The sequence below is a fragment of the Mustela nivalis genome, assembly GCF_964662115.1.
Source record: "Mustela nivalis genome assembly, chromosome: 5".
NCBI lineage: Eukaryota > Metazoa > Chordata > Mammalia > Carnivora > Mustelidae > Mustela > Mustela nivalis.
The window spans coordinates 55451018-55468071 of NC_139024.1; the positions used below are offsets into that span (position 1 = coordinate 55451018).

The 17054-nt window shown below is 38.7% G+C and overlaps 1 long non-coding RNA gene across 1 annotated transcript; it reads left to right on the forward strand.

The window, feature by feature from the left end:
* Nucleotides 1–4106: 4106 nt before the first annotated feature.
* LOC309864661 lies at nucleotides 4107–6610 on the forward strand. Its single transcript, XR_014311677.1, has 3 exons — nucleotides 4107–4201; nucleotides 4389–4521; nucleotides 6357–6610. It is a non-coding gene; the product is annotated as an uncharacterized lncRNA (long non-coding RNA).
* The last annotated feature ends 10444 nt before the right edge of the window (nucleotides 6611–17054 follow it).

A 17054-nucleotide genomic window follows, 5' to 3' on the forward strand; every position in this document is an offset into this window, starting at 1 on the left:
GTAATGTAAGGGTAGTAAAATATCTGTAACATCTTAGTGAATTAGCACAGTGTTTATTTCTTATTCATGCAAAATCCACCACAGATGAGGTGAGCCGCCATGGCTATTTGTCTGCCACCTGTGACTCAGAGATCCAAGCTATTTGGTTCTCATGGCGCCGACATTAAATAGATAGACCCCACACTTGCTACCAACAGAGAAGCCACAGGTGTTAAACCACAAAGGGGCTGTGTTCTGTTCCAGCATGGAAATGAAACACTCATCACACCGACTACACCATTTGCCACAAAAGCCATAGAGCCTTCTTTATCTACCTGGAGGCTGGGAGTCTAGGCAGGAGAGGAGAATCAGATACTGGGGGACATTAATAGGGTTTATTGTACATACTTAAAAATATTTTTAGATAGATATGATATAAATTATATATCATAATCATGACAGAAAAAATACTGGCTACTGTTTTGTGATACACTAATGGTGGACAAAACCTATATAAGCAAGATAAAGAATTCAGCTGTCCTAAGAACAAAAAAAGTTAAATTTAGTTACAAAATATGTCAAAATGTTTTTACTTTTAAAATATTGTATTAAGGAGTACCACAAACAAAGTCAAATCTAAACAAATTAGAATGTAAGTACTGTAAGCCTGACTGAAAGTCAGTTACTGACCTTCCCCCGTCTTCCTTAGAACACCTCCCTCACACCACTCCTCTCTGTCTATTCCTCAGTGAATACACAGAGCCTTCATGACATTACTATATTTATGAAAAACAGATTTTGTTTTCCCTCAAATTGTTTCTTATTGCTTATGTAAACTTGATTTCACTGTCAATGAATCTATTTTTCCCGTGAAAATCATTGTGGCATATTAAGTTGGGTTGAAAGGAATCATAATTTTTTTATTAAAATTGATATAAATATTTCCTTACAATTTCATTACTTTCTACTTAGTGGCATGGTTTCAGGTATTAATTAAAATTGTTAAACAAGATATAAGTGTATTAAGGAAATTTTGCATAATGATGTTCAAGGTTTTCTATGATAATTGCATGAGAAAAAGCAAGTTACTGGCTATTTTATAAGTTATGACCTTGTTTTTGTAAAAATGATCTGGAATGATCCAGAATGACACTATTTTTTTTTTTTTTAATATCTGACCATCTCTTTATGAAATGGTGATTTGAAACTGTTTACATTTATGAGGTTTATATAAAATTGGGCTTACTTTTTTCAGTTTCTTTTTTTTAATTTTTTTTTAATTTTTTTTCAGCATAACAGTATTCATTGTTTTTGTACCACACCCAGTGCTCCATGCAATCCGTGCCCTCTATAATACCCACCACCTGGTACCCCAAACTCCCACCCTTTGCCCCTTCAAAACCCTCAGATTGTTTTTCAGAGTCCATAGTCTCTCATGGTTCACCTCCCCTTCCAATTTCCCCCCAACTCCCTTCTCTCCATCTCCCCATGTCCTATTAATAGTGATTTTTTTCTGGGCTTATATAGAATACTAGTTATAGTTCTAAGACCCTGAGAAGTACTGTAAAGGATCACATTCTGCCTCCATAACTTGTTAATTATAAGACTTTGGACAACCTAACTCTTTACTCCTTAGCCTCAGTTTTCTCTTTAACCTGAATATCCAGAATAACAATTACTTCACAAGGTATTTGTGATTATTAAATAAAGTAATTAACTATCACATACAGTAGATAAACTTCACATTGCATCTATGGGTACTACTTTTTTCTTTCTTTTTTTCTTTCTTTCTTTTTTTTTTTTTTTTACATTTCTGTATTGTTCAAGTTTATTTAAAAATAAACATGTAATAAATTTGTAAAAAAAAGAAAGAAAGAAAGAAAGAAAATAAACCTATAAGGTCTACTGAGCTTTTGGAATAGGTTTTCCTCTACCACATAGGTTTTGCAGCACTGTCCTGAATAACTTACATAAGTATGTACATTTGAATAAGTTTGAATAAATGTTTCTACGACTCAACTATCAATTCCTGGGTCTAATACTAGCTCTATTTCCACACTCTCTCTCTACTCCCTGGTAAAGATGCTTCTCTAGCTTTACACTTCTAGGTAAAGCAGTTCTTCAAATTTTGAACACCATAAAATTATTTAATCCTTTGTGACCATCTTCACCCATTTTGCCCATACTATTTTGAGTGCTGGAATTTTTTTTAAGTCTTATTTATTTATGTAGTGAAATTTTAAATGATAAGTGGAATATATGTATTTTTTCACATAAGGTATAAATACCTGCCATTTATTAATTATTGCTTCTTTTTATGTTCTTTTTTGTCTTCATTTTTTGAGAGAAGGGACATGGTCATGAGGTTAATGTGGAAATACTGAGTTCCTGATTTCCACTCACCTGCCTTCTGAGGACACTGATAAATGGGGTTAGTTAAGGAAGTGGGGCGCTCCTGGAATATGGTAGTAAATCTCTGTCTGCTGCCCCACCAGAAACTGAGAGACCTTATAGGTCAACTAATAAGGGTTAAAGGAAAGCAAAATGACACTAAACCAGACTTAGATTATCTACTCAGTGACAACATTCTGTGGTAGAGTGAGTCTACATAGGAAGCACTCAAAGAACATGGAGCAAAGAGACCTTCTTTTCCTTGAAACATAAACAAATGCGTTATCTCCCCACATTGTGAGGAGGAGGCTATCTGGAAGGTGAAAACTAAAAGGGGAAAGGTTTGGGAGACCTAAGGGAAGGACATGCACTCACTCCAGTTTTATAAAGATATAGCTTTTATTCCTTGCTTTATCCACAACACAAATTACATAATGAACTTTTAATTTTGCTGGAAACTGAAGGAAATCCACTTGAGACATCAAACTTTCTTCCCCTTGGCCTGCCTGGTTTTTGGTCCTCACAGATCAGGAGTTATTCTGGGTGTTCCATCACTCAGGCTTATATCTGAGGCTTGAGAATCATTTCACACTTCAACAGCTCTTTAAATGAAGCATCAAGTTACCTCATAATTGACTTGTCTCCACTGTGTGCTTCAACACACAAAATTCCAGCCAAATTAAAGTACAACAGATGGGGAAAGTCGCTTGGGAAGAAACACTAATGAAATAGTTTTACTTTCTCTTTGAAAGCTGGAATAACATACTGATTTCAAATAACTCCGGTTGTGTTTCAAATACTTGGGGTTTGGAACACAGGTATGTGGATTAAAAATGCGGGTAATGCTTCTGAGCATGTAAAGAAAGATCCCCATTTCAGAAGGGTCATCATGGTCGTCATGGATCATGGCCTATGTCCTGGGTCCTGAGCTCTTCACACCACTCATTGCTCCTGAGAGCAGCTGACCCTACCAGTATTAACCTACTGTGAGTCAGCCCTGTTCCTACACAGGAACAGAGCCAGAAAAACATAGTCAGGACCATCCCAAGCAAACCCCAAACCCCCAATCCTCAAGCACAAATTTTCTGCTGTAATACAATGTCAGATCAAGAAGATTGACATTGATACCATCCACCAACCTTACTCAGGTTTCTGCAGGGTTTTTTTGTACTCCTTTGTGTGCATGTGTGTTTAGTACTATACAGTTTTATCACCTGTGTAGGATTGTGTATCTCCTACCACAGTCAAGACACTGAGCACTTGTAACCCCACAGGGCTACCTTGCAATGGCTCTTAATAACACAACCAGGATCCCCTCTCCAAATCTTGACAACCGTGAATTTGTCCTCCATTTCTACAACTTTATCATTTCAGCAGTGTGATATAAATGGAATCATAAATGATGTAACCTTTTGGGATTGACTTTTTTCACCGAATATAATTTCCTAGGGATTTCTCCATGTTGTTATGTGTATCCATTGTTCATTCCTTTTGATTGGTGAGTACCATTCCATGGTACATGTCTGTCACTGTTTACTTCATCACTCAACTGTTCAGGTACAATGCACTGATTCCAGTTTTTGCCAATTGGGAATAAAGCCTCTATGGGCATTCATGTAGAAGTTTTTGAGAGAACAAAGTTTTCATTTTCTGAGGTAAATGTCCAAGAGTTCTATTGCTGAGTCATATGATACTGCATGTTTAATTTTTTTGAGGAACTGCCAAATTTGCCATACTGATGGTACTGTTTTATATTACTACCAGCAATATATGAGTAATCTAGTTTCTTTTTATCCTTCTCAGCTGTTGTCAATATTTTTTTAGCTGTCTGGTGGGTATATAATAATATTTCATTGTGGTTTTAATTTATATTTCCCTGATTGCTAATGATGTTGTACACCTTGTGCTTATTTATCATCTCTCTTTCTTCTTTGGTGAGGGCTTTTCAATGTTATTTGCCTATTTCCTAATTGTATCATTTGCTTACTGATGGATTTTGAGTTATTTATGTATTTCAGATACTGGTGCTTTGTCCGATACATGATTTGTAGTTTGACTCTTCCTACGATGTTCTGCAGAGAAGATTTTTAATTCTGATGAAGCCAATTTAGCAAATTTTCCTCTCTTGGGGTTGTGATTTGGATGTCAACTGTAAGTAAACCTCTTTGCCAAAAGTCCCAAAGATTTTGTCCTATGTTTTTTCTAAAAGTCCCAAGTTAAATTCATGGTCTATTTTGGGTTAAATCTTGTCTGAGTCAATAGGTTTAGGTTGAGGTTCTTTTATATTTTTCTTCTCTCTCTCTCTTTCTTTTTTTCTTTTGTTTATGGAATTCCATTTGCTCTGGGGCCATTTTTTGCAAAGCTATCTTTCCTCCACTGACATGGTTGCATGCTTTAGCACATTGGTCAAAAATCAGTAGGGTATATTTGTGTGGATCTCTTTCTGGATTCTCTACTCTGTTCCATTGATCTATTTTCTACAATGTTGACAATATTCCATTGTTTTGATCATCATAGCTAAGAAGTTTGCCTTAATATTGGTTATAGTAATTTCTCTCCTGTCACCATTGTTTTAGCTGCCCTAGGGCTTATGATCTAGAGACTCTTGGGCTCATGAAGACAGAGATGCTTCCTTGACCAAGTACCAGCTGTACCTGGGTCCCTCCCACCAGCTCCACTAAATGCCTCGTATCTAAGTGAAAAAAGGGAGTCACAGGCCCTGCTAGGAAGGACAATGTTTCCTTCAGCTGTTTATTTGTAGTGGGGCTCTCAGCTGGTTATCCTTGACAGTGGTGTCAGCTCATCTGTGGTTGTGAGAGAGATTCCTTTTCTAACAGAAGAAAAATGTATTGCAGGAATTCTCTGACTTTAGCGCCCCCAGTTCTTGGTCACACAGCTTCAAAGGATGAAGAGGTGAACCAGAGGAAGAGTGGTGGGCAGTAGAGCAAGGTTTATTGAGCAAGAGCACAAAACTTCTAGAGACAAAGACTCCCAAGAGGATTGTCCCTGGAGTGTCTACATTTAGGGGTTTTTATGAACTCTTTTGTGGAACTAGCTTAAGCAATCAGGGTGTGCTGAGTCTTGCCAATCAGGGCTCTGGTCACATGTCTGTATATCTATTAGGTTAATGTTTATGAGCTGATGGTCATTTTTTGCTGACATCTGGCAGCTTAAGCTTTAACTGTCCCTTGCCCGTGATAGGGACAAATGCTCTGTGGTTAATTGTCTTATTTTAGGACATTTTGCAGAAGTGACTTCTGCAAAGGCCACAAAGCAGAATGCTAGAATGGTCCTGGCTAAGCTGCAAAACCAGATATCAGTGCTGTCTGATCTTAGCTGTCCTGAGTCCATATTTTCTTGTTGAGAATCCCACCCTGACTATGGAACTGTCCAACTCACTCCTAACAAATACACCTAGGTGATTTTCTTTTTCTGGTAATTTGGTGATCAGAAAACAATGGGTCTGGGTGGTCTTTCTATGTTGTGTGGGGAGCAGAAAGATGCCTGCTTCTGCACCATTTCTCCAGTACGAAAGCCCCAAATCAGCTCCCTTTCACGCCCATTGTCAGGATCCCCCTTTTGGTTATGTGGGGCATCATTTCTAGACTCTACAGTTGTGCTTAGTGGAGAAGAGCAAGGATAAGATCAGAAGTCAGAATCTATCACACAGATATTTTAAAAGGCAATAGATAAGCAACTATGTTTTTCAATAAAGAAGATACTGGTATATCAAGAACCACCCTTGACCCTTTATACAGAATTGAAGAGAAATCTCAGAGCCTGAAGAATGTGTGCCATATCCCCAATTAACTGATGTTCTTGTGCTTTATTAAAATGCTTAAACTTTTTTCTTTTCCCTTTTTTTTTTTCCTTTGACAAAAATAGAGTCTGGGCTAAATTCCAATTTGAATAAGTACACTGATCTTCCAAATTCCCTTGGCAGTGTAAATCACATGCAGTCTTCTTCATGTTCTGTCTTTAACTAGTGGAACAGGATGGCTGTGCACACTGAGATAGACGCCGAGTTCTACCGAGAGCTGCCTGGAGATGAAACACCTTTCGATGAATTCCCCACCCCACGCCCCAATTTACACTGTTACCCAAGCCTGCAAACTGTGTACTTGAAGAAACACTCTCCTTCTCTCCCTGATTGAAACCTCCTTATTTTCCTTGCCATTGTTTTTGAATCTGTTTCATACTTTTGTGAAAATAAAGAGATCTGTTTGCTGGGGGAAAAAAATCATGTTGACTTTTCATTTGGATGAGTGTACCAGCGCCTGCCAATGAATCCGCACCTACCTCGGTCCTTTACCCTCCCACATGCTAGTTCTGATGTAGAAAATGTTGGGGTTCGGAGCCCACAGCCAAAAAAGAATTCTTGAGACATTTTCGGGCTAAAATGGTGGTTTTATTAAAGCAAAGGGATAGGACTCCTGGGCAGAAGAAGCAGCACTGAGGTTGTGAGGAAGGGCTGATGGTATAATTTGCAGCTGGGGGAGGAAAGATGAAGAGAAGTTTCCAAAGGGACTTTCATATGCTAAAGAAGACTTCCTGGATCCCACAGGCCTAGCTACTTTCCAGCTAAGGCTGTTCTTCCTTCTAGCAAAGCATTAACATGAAGACCGTTGGGAATTTCCTGAAGGAAGGTTAGACTCTGCACGCCTCAAGGATTTGTCAATGGGCTGCCGCTTATAAGGACGTTTAGTTTTATCTGCATTTCCTTCTGCCTTTTTTTCCCCATAAGTAGAACTGAAGAAAGTATCTCCACCTTTCTTTCTCAACTGAACACCTCCCACTTAAATATCTTTGCACTTATGTCCTTAATGACTGCGGGCCAGATTCTGACCCCATACGGTATTTTGTATTTAGATACCACCCTATTTTTTCCCCAAAAGATAGAATCTTAAAAATATAGAATTCACAAGATGTCCAACTCAATCTTTTTAAGGACAAATGTAAATCAAACAATTTACATTGTATTTAAGAACCTCCAGGGAGATAAGTTTCATAATGTCTTTTGCAGATACATTCTAATATTGAATAGGTTTATTTCCAAGTAAATTTCTACAAGTAATGATGGGGTTTGGGAATATAGGTGAGGTTCAACGGAGTGAGGTCCAGAGCTGACAACAAAGAAGGAATTCTTGAGACGTCTTTGGTGCAAAAAGGTGGTTTATTAAAGCACAGGGACAGGACCCGTGGGCAGAAAGAGCTGCTGAGTGGTTTTGAGGGTTGGTTGATTATATACTTGGGAGTTGTGGGAGGTAAGGAAAAGGAAAGCTACGCTTCTTTTCTTTTTCTTTTTCTCTTTCTTTCTTTCTTTCTTTTTTTTTTTTTAAGGGAGATTTCAAAAGAACTTTCATATGCTAAAGAGGACCTATAAGATACCAGAGACCTTGCCATTGCCAATTTAAGGTTGCTTTTCCTTCTAGCAAGGCATTACAGTGAAGACAGTCCGGAGCTTCCTAGAGGAACATTACATTTTGCCCACTTCAAGTATCTGTCAGTGGCTGCAGGTTATAAGGACATTTAAATGTACCTATATTTCCTTCTGGAAGCTAGGCCATTGATAGAAATGCTTTGTTCTTGTAAATTACTGAGACATTTGTAAACTGAGGGAGACTCGAATCTCCTCAGTAGATTGTGATCTCTGTAAGTTAACTATTTGTTTTTCCTTTCCTTAGCTTTAGGGCAGCCTAAGGAATGTCACACAGATCCCATGGGGGCGGAGGGCATTGTGGGGTGTCAGCTTCTGCTTTGTCCTCAGCTTGCCTTCTCTTTCCTCATCAGTATTATAGGCATTAAGACATTCTTCAAAGAAAAAGAATAATTTTCAGTAATATCGCTTATGCTAATGAAAAATTGAAAGTAAATTTGTAGAGCAGTAATCGTTAGAATTTTATGCGTTGCAGGGTCCTTTAATAATCTGATCAAAGCTATTTTTTTTTTTTTTTTTTTACCAAAAGAAGATATATATAATTGCAGAAGGCTTACAGGTCACCTAAAGTCCACCCAAAGCCCCAGGTATAGAGCCCTCATTCTGAAATATAAGTAGTTTTTGATGAGGGAACGGAAGGCTGGTTGAGGACAAAGCAAAAGCTGACACCCTGCAACCTTCTCCCACCCCCACTCCGGGGTGGGACATAGGTGCCATTCTTTAGGAATCTCCCAACTGTCTTTTTTTTTTTTTTTTTTTAAGATTTTATTTATTTATTTGACAGACAGAGATCACAAGTAGGCAGAGAGGCAGGCAGAGAGGGAGAGAGGAAGAAGCAGGCTCACCGCTGAGCAGAGAGCCCGATGTGGGGCTTGAAATCATGACCGGTGCTGAAGGCAGAGGATTTAACCCCCTGAGCCACCCAGGTGCCCCTCTCCCAACTATCTTAATGTTAATACCTTGCTGGAGGGAAACAAGACCTTGACAATGGCAAGGCCTCAATGCCTCTAGTATCTTATAGGTCCTCTTTAGCATATGAAAGTTCCTTATTACCTCCCCAACCCCATCCTACATAACCTGCCACCCCTCACATTTCTAGGGCAGAAGCTCTTTCTGCCCACGGGTCCTGTCCCTGTGCTTTAATAAACCACCATTTTGCACCAAAGATGCCTCAAGAATTATTTCTGGGTCATCAGCTCTGGACTCCACCCCACTGAACCTCACCTATATTCTAAAACTTCATCATTTGGCACCCAAACGTGAGACTTTGAGTCTTTACATTTGAATGCTGAGCTTCGGTGCAAAATTGGTGAGTACTTTCTCACTTCTCCCTTTACTCTCATTTCAGGGGCTTTTCAAAGAGTATGGTCTTATTGGAACACTTCCATGTTGATTGCTCAGGCTGTAATCCTTTAGCCCATGGCTACTTTATGGGGAGGAGAATGTCTACCTTTGCTTGAAGTTAGTACCCTGGCCGGAATGGTAATAAGACCCAGAAACCTGATGCCCTCTCTTTATTCCTGTTCTTATATAAAGTTGTCTGTGTTGGGCACGGGACAGCCACCTAAGTAAACAGGACGGCTGCCCATCTAAGACTCCCATGTGACGTTTCCTCTTGATGGATCTAATGTGATCCCCTCTTTATACTTTGTCTAGCACTTCTGGCCACAGGACCTCCACAGGGAGCCAGATGAAACCAGTACTTGATTGAATTAAAACCCAACTGGGACTGTTTCTTAGGGAAGTTGGGGACCGTTTCTTAGGGAAGTTGGCTGTAAGGACCACATGTGTTGGAATGTCGCTTAGACCATGATGGATTTCATTCTTTACTGTTTCTTGTCAGTGTCCTTTACAACTACTTAGAGCTACAGAATTCAGTAATTTCCCCTTGTAAAATTTTCTAGTATTTCCCATGGGTTAAAATGGCAGAACAGTATGCAACCTTCAGTACAGAGGATGGCATGGTATGGGACAGTATTTTAGTCCATTCACCAGGCACCCATCGGCAGCCTAGGATGTGCTGGGGTAGGGAAGGGGTGCTGGCACCCTCCAGGGCCTTTTATGGCAGGAATGCCTTCATGGGAAGGCAGGACCATGGTCAATAGCGATGTCTTGTCTGCGGGATGCCTCCAGTCGCTTTTGACAAATGGGAACCTCTGACATATCCTGCGTGGGACTCCACCCAGGAGTCAGGGGAGATTTGGTAAGTGACCTTCTTTACTTTTCTGGGAGCATGGCCTCAATAGGCTTCTTTAGTTCCCAAGGGCTCTACCTTGGGGTGCCTTTTAACCCACTGGAGACAAATTGTATTGTAAAACCTAGGAAAGGACTGAGCTCCTGGAACACTGCATGGCCTCAGTGGATCTATCAATTAGATCTCCTCTGCAGGAAATAGGGCAAACGGACCTAGGATACCTTCATTTCTCTACACCAAGACCCCACCCTAAGGGCCTTTTGCAGAATATGTTTGCCCGAATGGGTCAGCTAGTAAACTCCCTCCTGACATATTGGGTGATAATTATCTAAGTAAGCCACCGTCTGGTAAACCCAGGTTGCTGGAGGATACACAGGCCATCCCTAGCAAAGGGGACTCTGACTTTCTCTCTCTATATTCTTCCTAATAGATGTGGGGGCTTCTCCCTCACTCATTTCCCATGTTAATGACTATAACTGGAGCCAACTGAGGCTAGTCTAACTTGGGATGGAGAGTTTAAGGAATATTCCCAAGCAGCTGCAGAAACTGCCTTTGTTTTGGGGAAATTCCCTGTCTTCTCTGGCTCAACATGGACTGCCTAACTTCTCCCCCACTTGTTGGTAGGAAAACATGGTGTCTGCTCCTCTATTGGCTGATGAGCTCTAAAATCGGGAACGCTTTCTCTTCCTTTGGCAGCACTTTGTTTCTTCTGTCTCCCCCTTCTCCTGTTTCTGCACCAACTTGGCTGTGGCTTGGATAACTGGCCTCTAGACCATCCTCAGTGCCTCCTGCACCATGGTTCCTTCTCTCTTCACTGTCAAGGAGCAAGAAAAGCACCGCCGGACATAAAACTTCCCACTCTAAATTTCTCCACCTATGTCTCAGGTAAACACTGAAAATGGGGTGGGCCCAGGTGGAACATAAATCAGTATTTAAACTAAGTTAAGTTTGTTGGTTTAATTAAGATAGACATGAATTAGAATTTACAACAGTAAATGTGAAACTTTTATTCTATCAAGGTTTACTGAAGATCAAATAACCTTGTGTTAACTCTGTTGGGTTGTTAGCAAAAAGATGACTAAACTGATGGTTCATTGTCTGTCTCAAATTTTCATGGATAATTGCTGAGATCGCTTTCAGAGTCTTTGGTAACCTGAAAGTTTATAGTTTTGTTTGGATGACAAATGGAATTAAATTTGTTAGACATCTAGGTCTTTTAAAATAAGATAAAATGCTGAGTCATTAATTACTGGATGTAGGTTTGTGCTTTTGACTTCTTACTGCATAGAAAACAATACTAAATCTGTTGGTAACCATATTTTATGCTTAACTGATTAATAAATTGGCCATCTAAAGAATTCTGTTGTAACAGCTCACAATTGGTTAATACTTAGTCTTCACTAGAGATTAAGGTGTTTCTAAGAGTACAAAAATCTGCTAACTGCAACTAAGACTGATGGAAATAAGGGAAACAGCTCTGTATGTGGGAGATATGTAAAAAAAAAATAAGGAATGGGAATGCATTTTGTTGAAGGTAAAAGAAGGTAATTTTGTCCTAAATGAGATGGTTGTTTGGAAGGAAATGGCTTGGGACAAAGCCTGAATGCAAAGGAAAGTTAGAAGGTTTGTGAAGGGAAGTCTTCAGAAAGAGTTTTAGGTGTGGTCAGGACAGACTAAGATTGAAATGAGTGGGTTTTATTTATTTATTTTTAATGATTTTATTTATTTATTTGATAGAGATCTCAGGTAGGCAAGAAGGCAGGTGGGGGGGTGGGGACAGGCTCCCCGCTGAGCAGAGAGCCCGATGCAGGGCTTGATCCCAATACCCTGAGATCATGACATGAGCCAAAGGCAGAGGCTTAACCCACTGAGCCACCCAGGAGCCTCAAACTCTGGTTAATTTAAGAAGAAATATTTTTGAGTAACTCACAGATTTGAAGAAAAACACCAGACCAGAAATGACTTCAAGTCTTTAGCAGATACTAATGCAGCAGTCTCATGATGACTCAACTTCAGCTCTTTTGTTACTACTACCAAAATAATAGCAGAAAAGGATGCAGGGTAGGGAGAAACAGGAAATGCCCATTACAGAAGCCACAGACTTCTGAGAAGAATAGAAACGACTGCTTTATCTTCAATGTTGTTTAATATTTTGATTATAACCACAATTATACTCTTACTTCTTACTAACTTATGCCTGCTTGTAACATATGTACATGAATTTTGAGGAACTGGGATACAAAGGCTGGTCAACCTCCAAGAAGAACTTTCCAATAACCACTTCACATGCGCCCCAAGAGTATAATAGACAAGAAGATATTCTCAGAAGATGAAACCAGAGGCCATGGATATAAACTAAACAGACCAGTCTTTTTAGAGCACAAAGTCAGACCTGATCATGGAATTCCCTACTTCTTGGGGGGTAGGAAGGAGGCCTTCACCTTGTCTATACTGAGGAATTTCAGAGTTGCTGTGAAGTGTGTGCGTATGTGTGTGTGTGTCTTCCATTTTTTTTTTTTTCAGCATAACAGTATTCAGTATTTTTTCACCACACCCAGTGTTCCATGCAACCCGCGCCCTCTATAATACCCACCACCTTGTACCCCAACCTCCCACCCCCCCCCACTTCAAAGCATTCTTCTCATTTCGGATTGACTGCTAAGAGTCTGATCCGCAGTTACATATTGGGTTTGTGTGAAAGCAATGGGCAAAAAAAACAACAAAAAAAGGGTGTTCCTCTGACCAAAGACAAGAGTAAACACCAGGGACTATGGTTGCAGGATTGCAGGGTTCCTGTCTCACAGAGTTGAAGAATGAATCTCATGGACACAAAAGGGTGAAGTGAAGTGAAAGCTTATTAAGTGAAGCTGAGAGTAGTAAAGAAAGCTCTCCAGAGTGAGAAGGGTCTCAATAGGTTGCCACTGAGGGCTTTTAGTGCCAGTCATTTATTGAGAACTGACTGGGAAGCTTGAGGCCTTTGAGATTCTTGTGCCCTCTTCGTTTGTTCCATTATCTCTTGTGCAGCTCTATCTCAGGGTCTCCACCTGTAGCTTCAGGGCCCAGTCAGGGGTTCGCCAGGAGCCTCCTATCTCTTCTGCCTATACCTTCCCCCCTTCCCTCCTCATGGGATAGGACCTGTGGGCAGCAAGAGCTATAGTGGGATTGTGAGTAATGACAGATTGTATACTTTTTAATTAGTGGGGTTAGGAATCTCACAAGTCTCCAAGGAATGTGGAAGCAAGGCTTTTAGGACATTGAGGGGCCAGCTGCTGCCAAGATAAGGTTCCTTTAAAACATTAAGGCACAAAAGCAGCCCTGAGTCCTTGAGGAAGGTCATACTCTGCATGTTTCCGGGATCTATCCCTGGGCAAAGCCAGCCGTAAGGAGATTTTAATTTAAGTTCCATTTCTTTTGCCTCTGTTTCCCAAATCACTAGTAACAGTTTGGAATATTTTTACTTTAATTGCATGAACATGATGAGCTCCCTGGTTGCATTAGTGGTATATAAATTAAGGTCCTATTTGGAAAATGAAGCTGTGTTGACTAGACTCTGATACATATCTTCTGTGAATACTGCAGAATACCATTGTTGACAACCTGCCATCTGGTATTATCACAGTCTCTTAGGGGTATGAATCTTTTATCCAGTCCTATAAACTGTATTTTTCAATATTTTCACTTGAAGGCTAATCTGATAGATTTTTGGAAATGATCATAAACACTGCTTTAGACCCATTTTAACATCAGCTTAATAGCCCACATAATGGGAAATAGTGTAGTTTATCTGATTATAATCTATTGAAAGCCCACTTTGTAAGGTTTTGTGCTATGATTTGTGGGTGATTAAAATGCATAGTATATGACAATTACAATATAGTCCTTGCAGTCAAGTAATATAAAAGCCATTGTACAACAGAGAGATGAAATCTTTACACAAAGTATTAGAAATGGCCCTAATGTGACAAGCTAGTTAAACAGTAATGATGCAACAGAAGAAATAAAGCTTATCGGACAAATCTGAAGCACCCAATTTCCTGAAGGCCAAGAGTTGTTGAAATCTGCAAATCATATATGAGTATCTCATGAGGAATTTTAACTTCCCTTTAGGACATTTTTTTTTTGGTCATATCTTCAAACCACAAATGAAACTCTGGATTTCCCCCTGCTTTCTTCCTCTTTGTCTTTATAGAGCCAGAGATTATTTAAAAGTTGATAAATGAAAAGCAAAAGTAAATACAAGCAGTCTGTATGAATCATAAATTGGAAAGCAGCTTTTGAATGCAAGTTAACCATTTATTTATTTATTTATTTATTTATTTATTTATTTTAAGATTTTATTTATTTGAGAGTGAGGGGTGGGGAGCATAAGGAAGAGAAAAGGGGCAGAGGGAGAGGGAGAAGCAGACTCCACACTGAACAGAGAGCCCAACATAGGACTCCGTCCCAGGACCCTGGGATCATGACTTGAACTGAAGGCAGATGCCAGGCATCCTCAAGTTGACCATTTTAAAAACTATTTCCATGAAGTCTTATTTTAATCGCTAATGATTCAGATGATTTGCTCCAGAAATGATGGTCTTAGGCAGAAGTTTAATATCTGCCAAAAGTCTAATGTTTTTCACACATTATGGTGTAAAATATGTGGACTTTGGGCACCTGCTACTCCAGAAGCAACTTAAGTTAAAAAAATCGGCTAAGTTCATGAAAAAATACAGGAAGACTTCAAAGTTCCTTCAGAAAAAATATACAGCAAAAATTTTGTTATCCTATTAATTGTATAACAATTTAATCAGTAATTTTATCACTAATCAAATAGTCATTGGTGAGTTTGTATCTAATATGATTTTAACCATTTACACAACTTTAATCTTCCTGTTGAAAACAGCATGAAAATTTTCTATTCAAACCTGTAAAATACTATAAAGATGTTAATCAACTGATCCCAGTTTCACCAATGAGCTATATTGATTTATATTATTCAACAGTTTAATAGCTAATAAGTCATTACTGTTTAACATATTAGTTTGGAATCTTTTTCACAAAGCCAAACATCATTTTTAATGAATTTTCTTTGTATCTGTATCAATATATCAACCACCCACAGTTGAATGTGGAATGAAGAAGATATCCATGTGCCATCTGAATTTCTAATTCTGAAATCAATGGTTTGATGAACAATGAAAATAAAGGATATCATTATATTTTATGCCAGATGGGAAAAGGATTTACACATTAGGTAAGTGAATTTTTATTATTAATAAAATGTATTTAAAATGGTTGGTTTATTTGGATAAACAGATTTTTTATTTATGGATTAAAATTATCATACAATGGTAATTTGTTATATAGGTTCACTTAAAAAATAAATCATACTGTGTGTTGATGCTGCCATCTATGCCCATACCAAAAACAAGGATATTTAGCCTAAGCATATGCAAAGTCTTCAATATGTAATGAAACTGTTCCATAAAAAACACACCTGTGGTTGGAAACTATTTTATCTAAATTAAGATGTATAGAATTTGTTTTATAATTGATTAGACAAAAAATACTGTATCAGCTTAAAACAAAGTTCCTTCGTAATGTTAATTTCAGAAATGGGAAGGCCATTGAAACTTTTATTAATCTGTTATTAATGATCCCACTTGGGATATTGCTCAGGGCATGCAGTTTCTTCTCTGAGGCAAATTCCATTACTATATGGCTCTTCTTGCCACTTCCCCCTCTACTTCTCTTTTCCAAGAGGCAGTAGATACAAGAGTTTCATTGAAATGAGTTAGAGACATGAGCTAAACATCAGAATACCATGCAACATGTTTTTAATGTTTGAAAATAGTCTATATAAAAGAGAGGGCTCAGAGACTAGAAATCTTTTTGTTTTTGAAAGCTTGATTTCTATTTTTTAAAGGATTTTTTTTTTTTTTTTAAATTTTAGAAAGAGAGAAAGTGCAAGTGGGAGAAGGGCAAAGGAGTGGGGGAGAGAGATTACAGTCGGGTTCCACACTGAGCCTGGAGCCCAGCAGGGGGCTCTGTATCACAACCCTGAGATCATGATCTGAGCCAAAACCAGAAGTCATACTCTAAATGATTGAGCCACCCAGCCGCCCTGAAAACTTGATTTTTAAAAGCCAGTTAAAAGTTTAGTGAGGTTGTCAGCAATTTTCGGATTCATTTAAATGAAGGCTGTCCTTTCTTAAATTTCAGAAAACACTTTAGTGGACACTTTGATTTTGCAAAAGGGAAAGCCACAATCCTATTCTTCAATGGAGGTGTTAGAGACAATGAGGTGTTAAATTGCTCTTATAATGATGTTTCATTATCACCAGAGTTGCACCCTGGGGATTATTACTCAGAAGCAAGCCTTTGACTGCAGAAGAAAAAGATTTTTCTCTACTCTTACAAGAGCCCCTGAGAAAGGGGATGAAGAGTTGACCTTGAAGTACTTGGGAAGATGTAAAGAGGTAAATGATACGAGATGGAGAAAGAAACTGAAACTTAATGAGAAACCATACATTTGTCAAAGACAATGATCTAGGGATTGTAGGAAGTTGGTATACTTTATACACACACCTTGGTTAATGCAATTAACACAATTGAGGGTCTTTATGCTGCTATGCATTCTAATGGAGTTATTTATTAACTACTATTCACAGATTACTATCTTCAGCTTCTTAGTAATCTTTACTGTTCTTCTACATGGAGGTGATCTCAGTAGGGACAGTGAAAGCCCTCTAGAGGATATTTAGGAAAAATGTAGGGGCAGTTTGGATTGGCCCAAGAACGGCAGAAAACTATTGCTATTTTTACTGGTTGAATGTCAAGGATGTTGGATATCCCCAATCTTCGAAAGAATCACATGCAAAAAAGAATTATCTTACCTCTCTAAGATTTGAATGGTCTGCATTTATTTGTACATACTGCATTGTCAGTGATTCCAAGTATAGGCATAAACATTGCCCTTGGCATTCTGTGTCCCATGTATTTCCAGTGTAGTCACTCCAAGCATTTATTTATATAATAATATTTATAGTATCTTTTTGCAAAATATTTTGA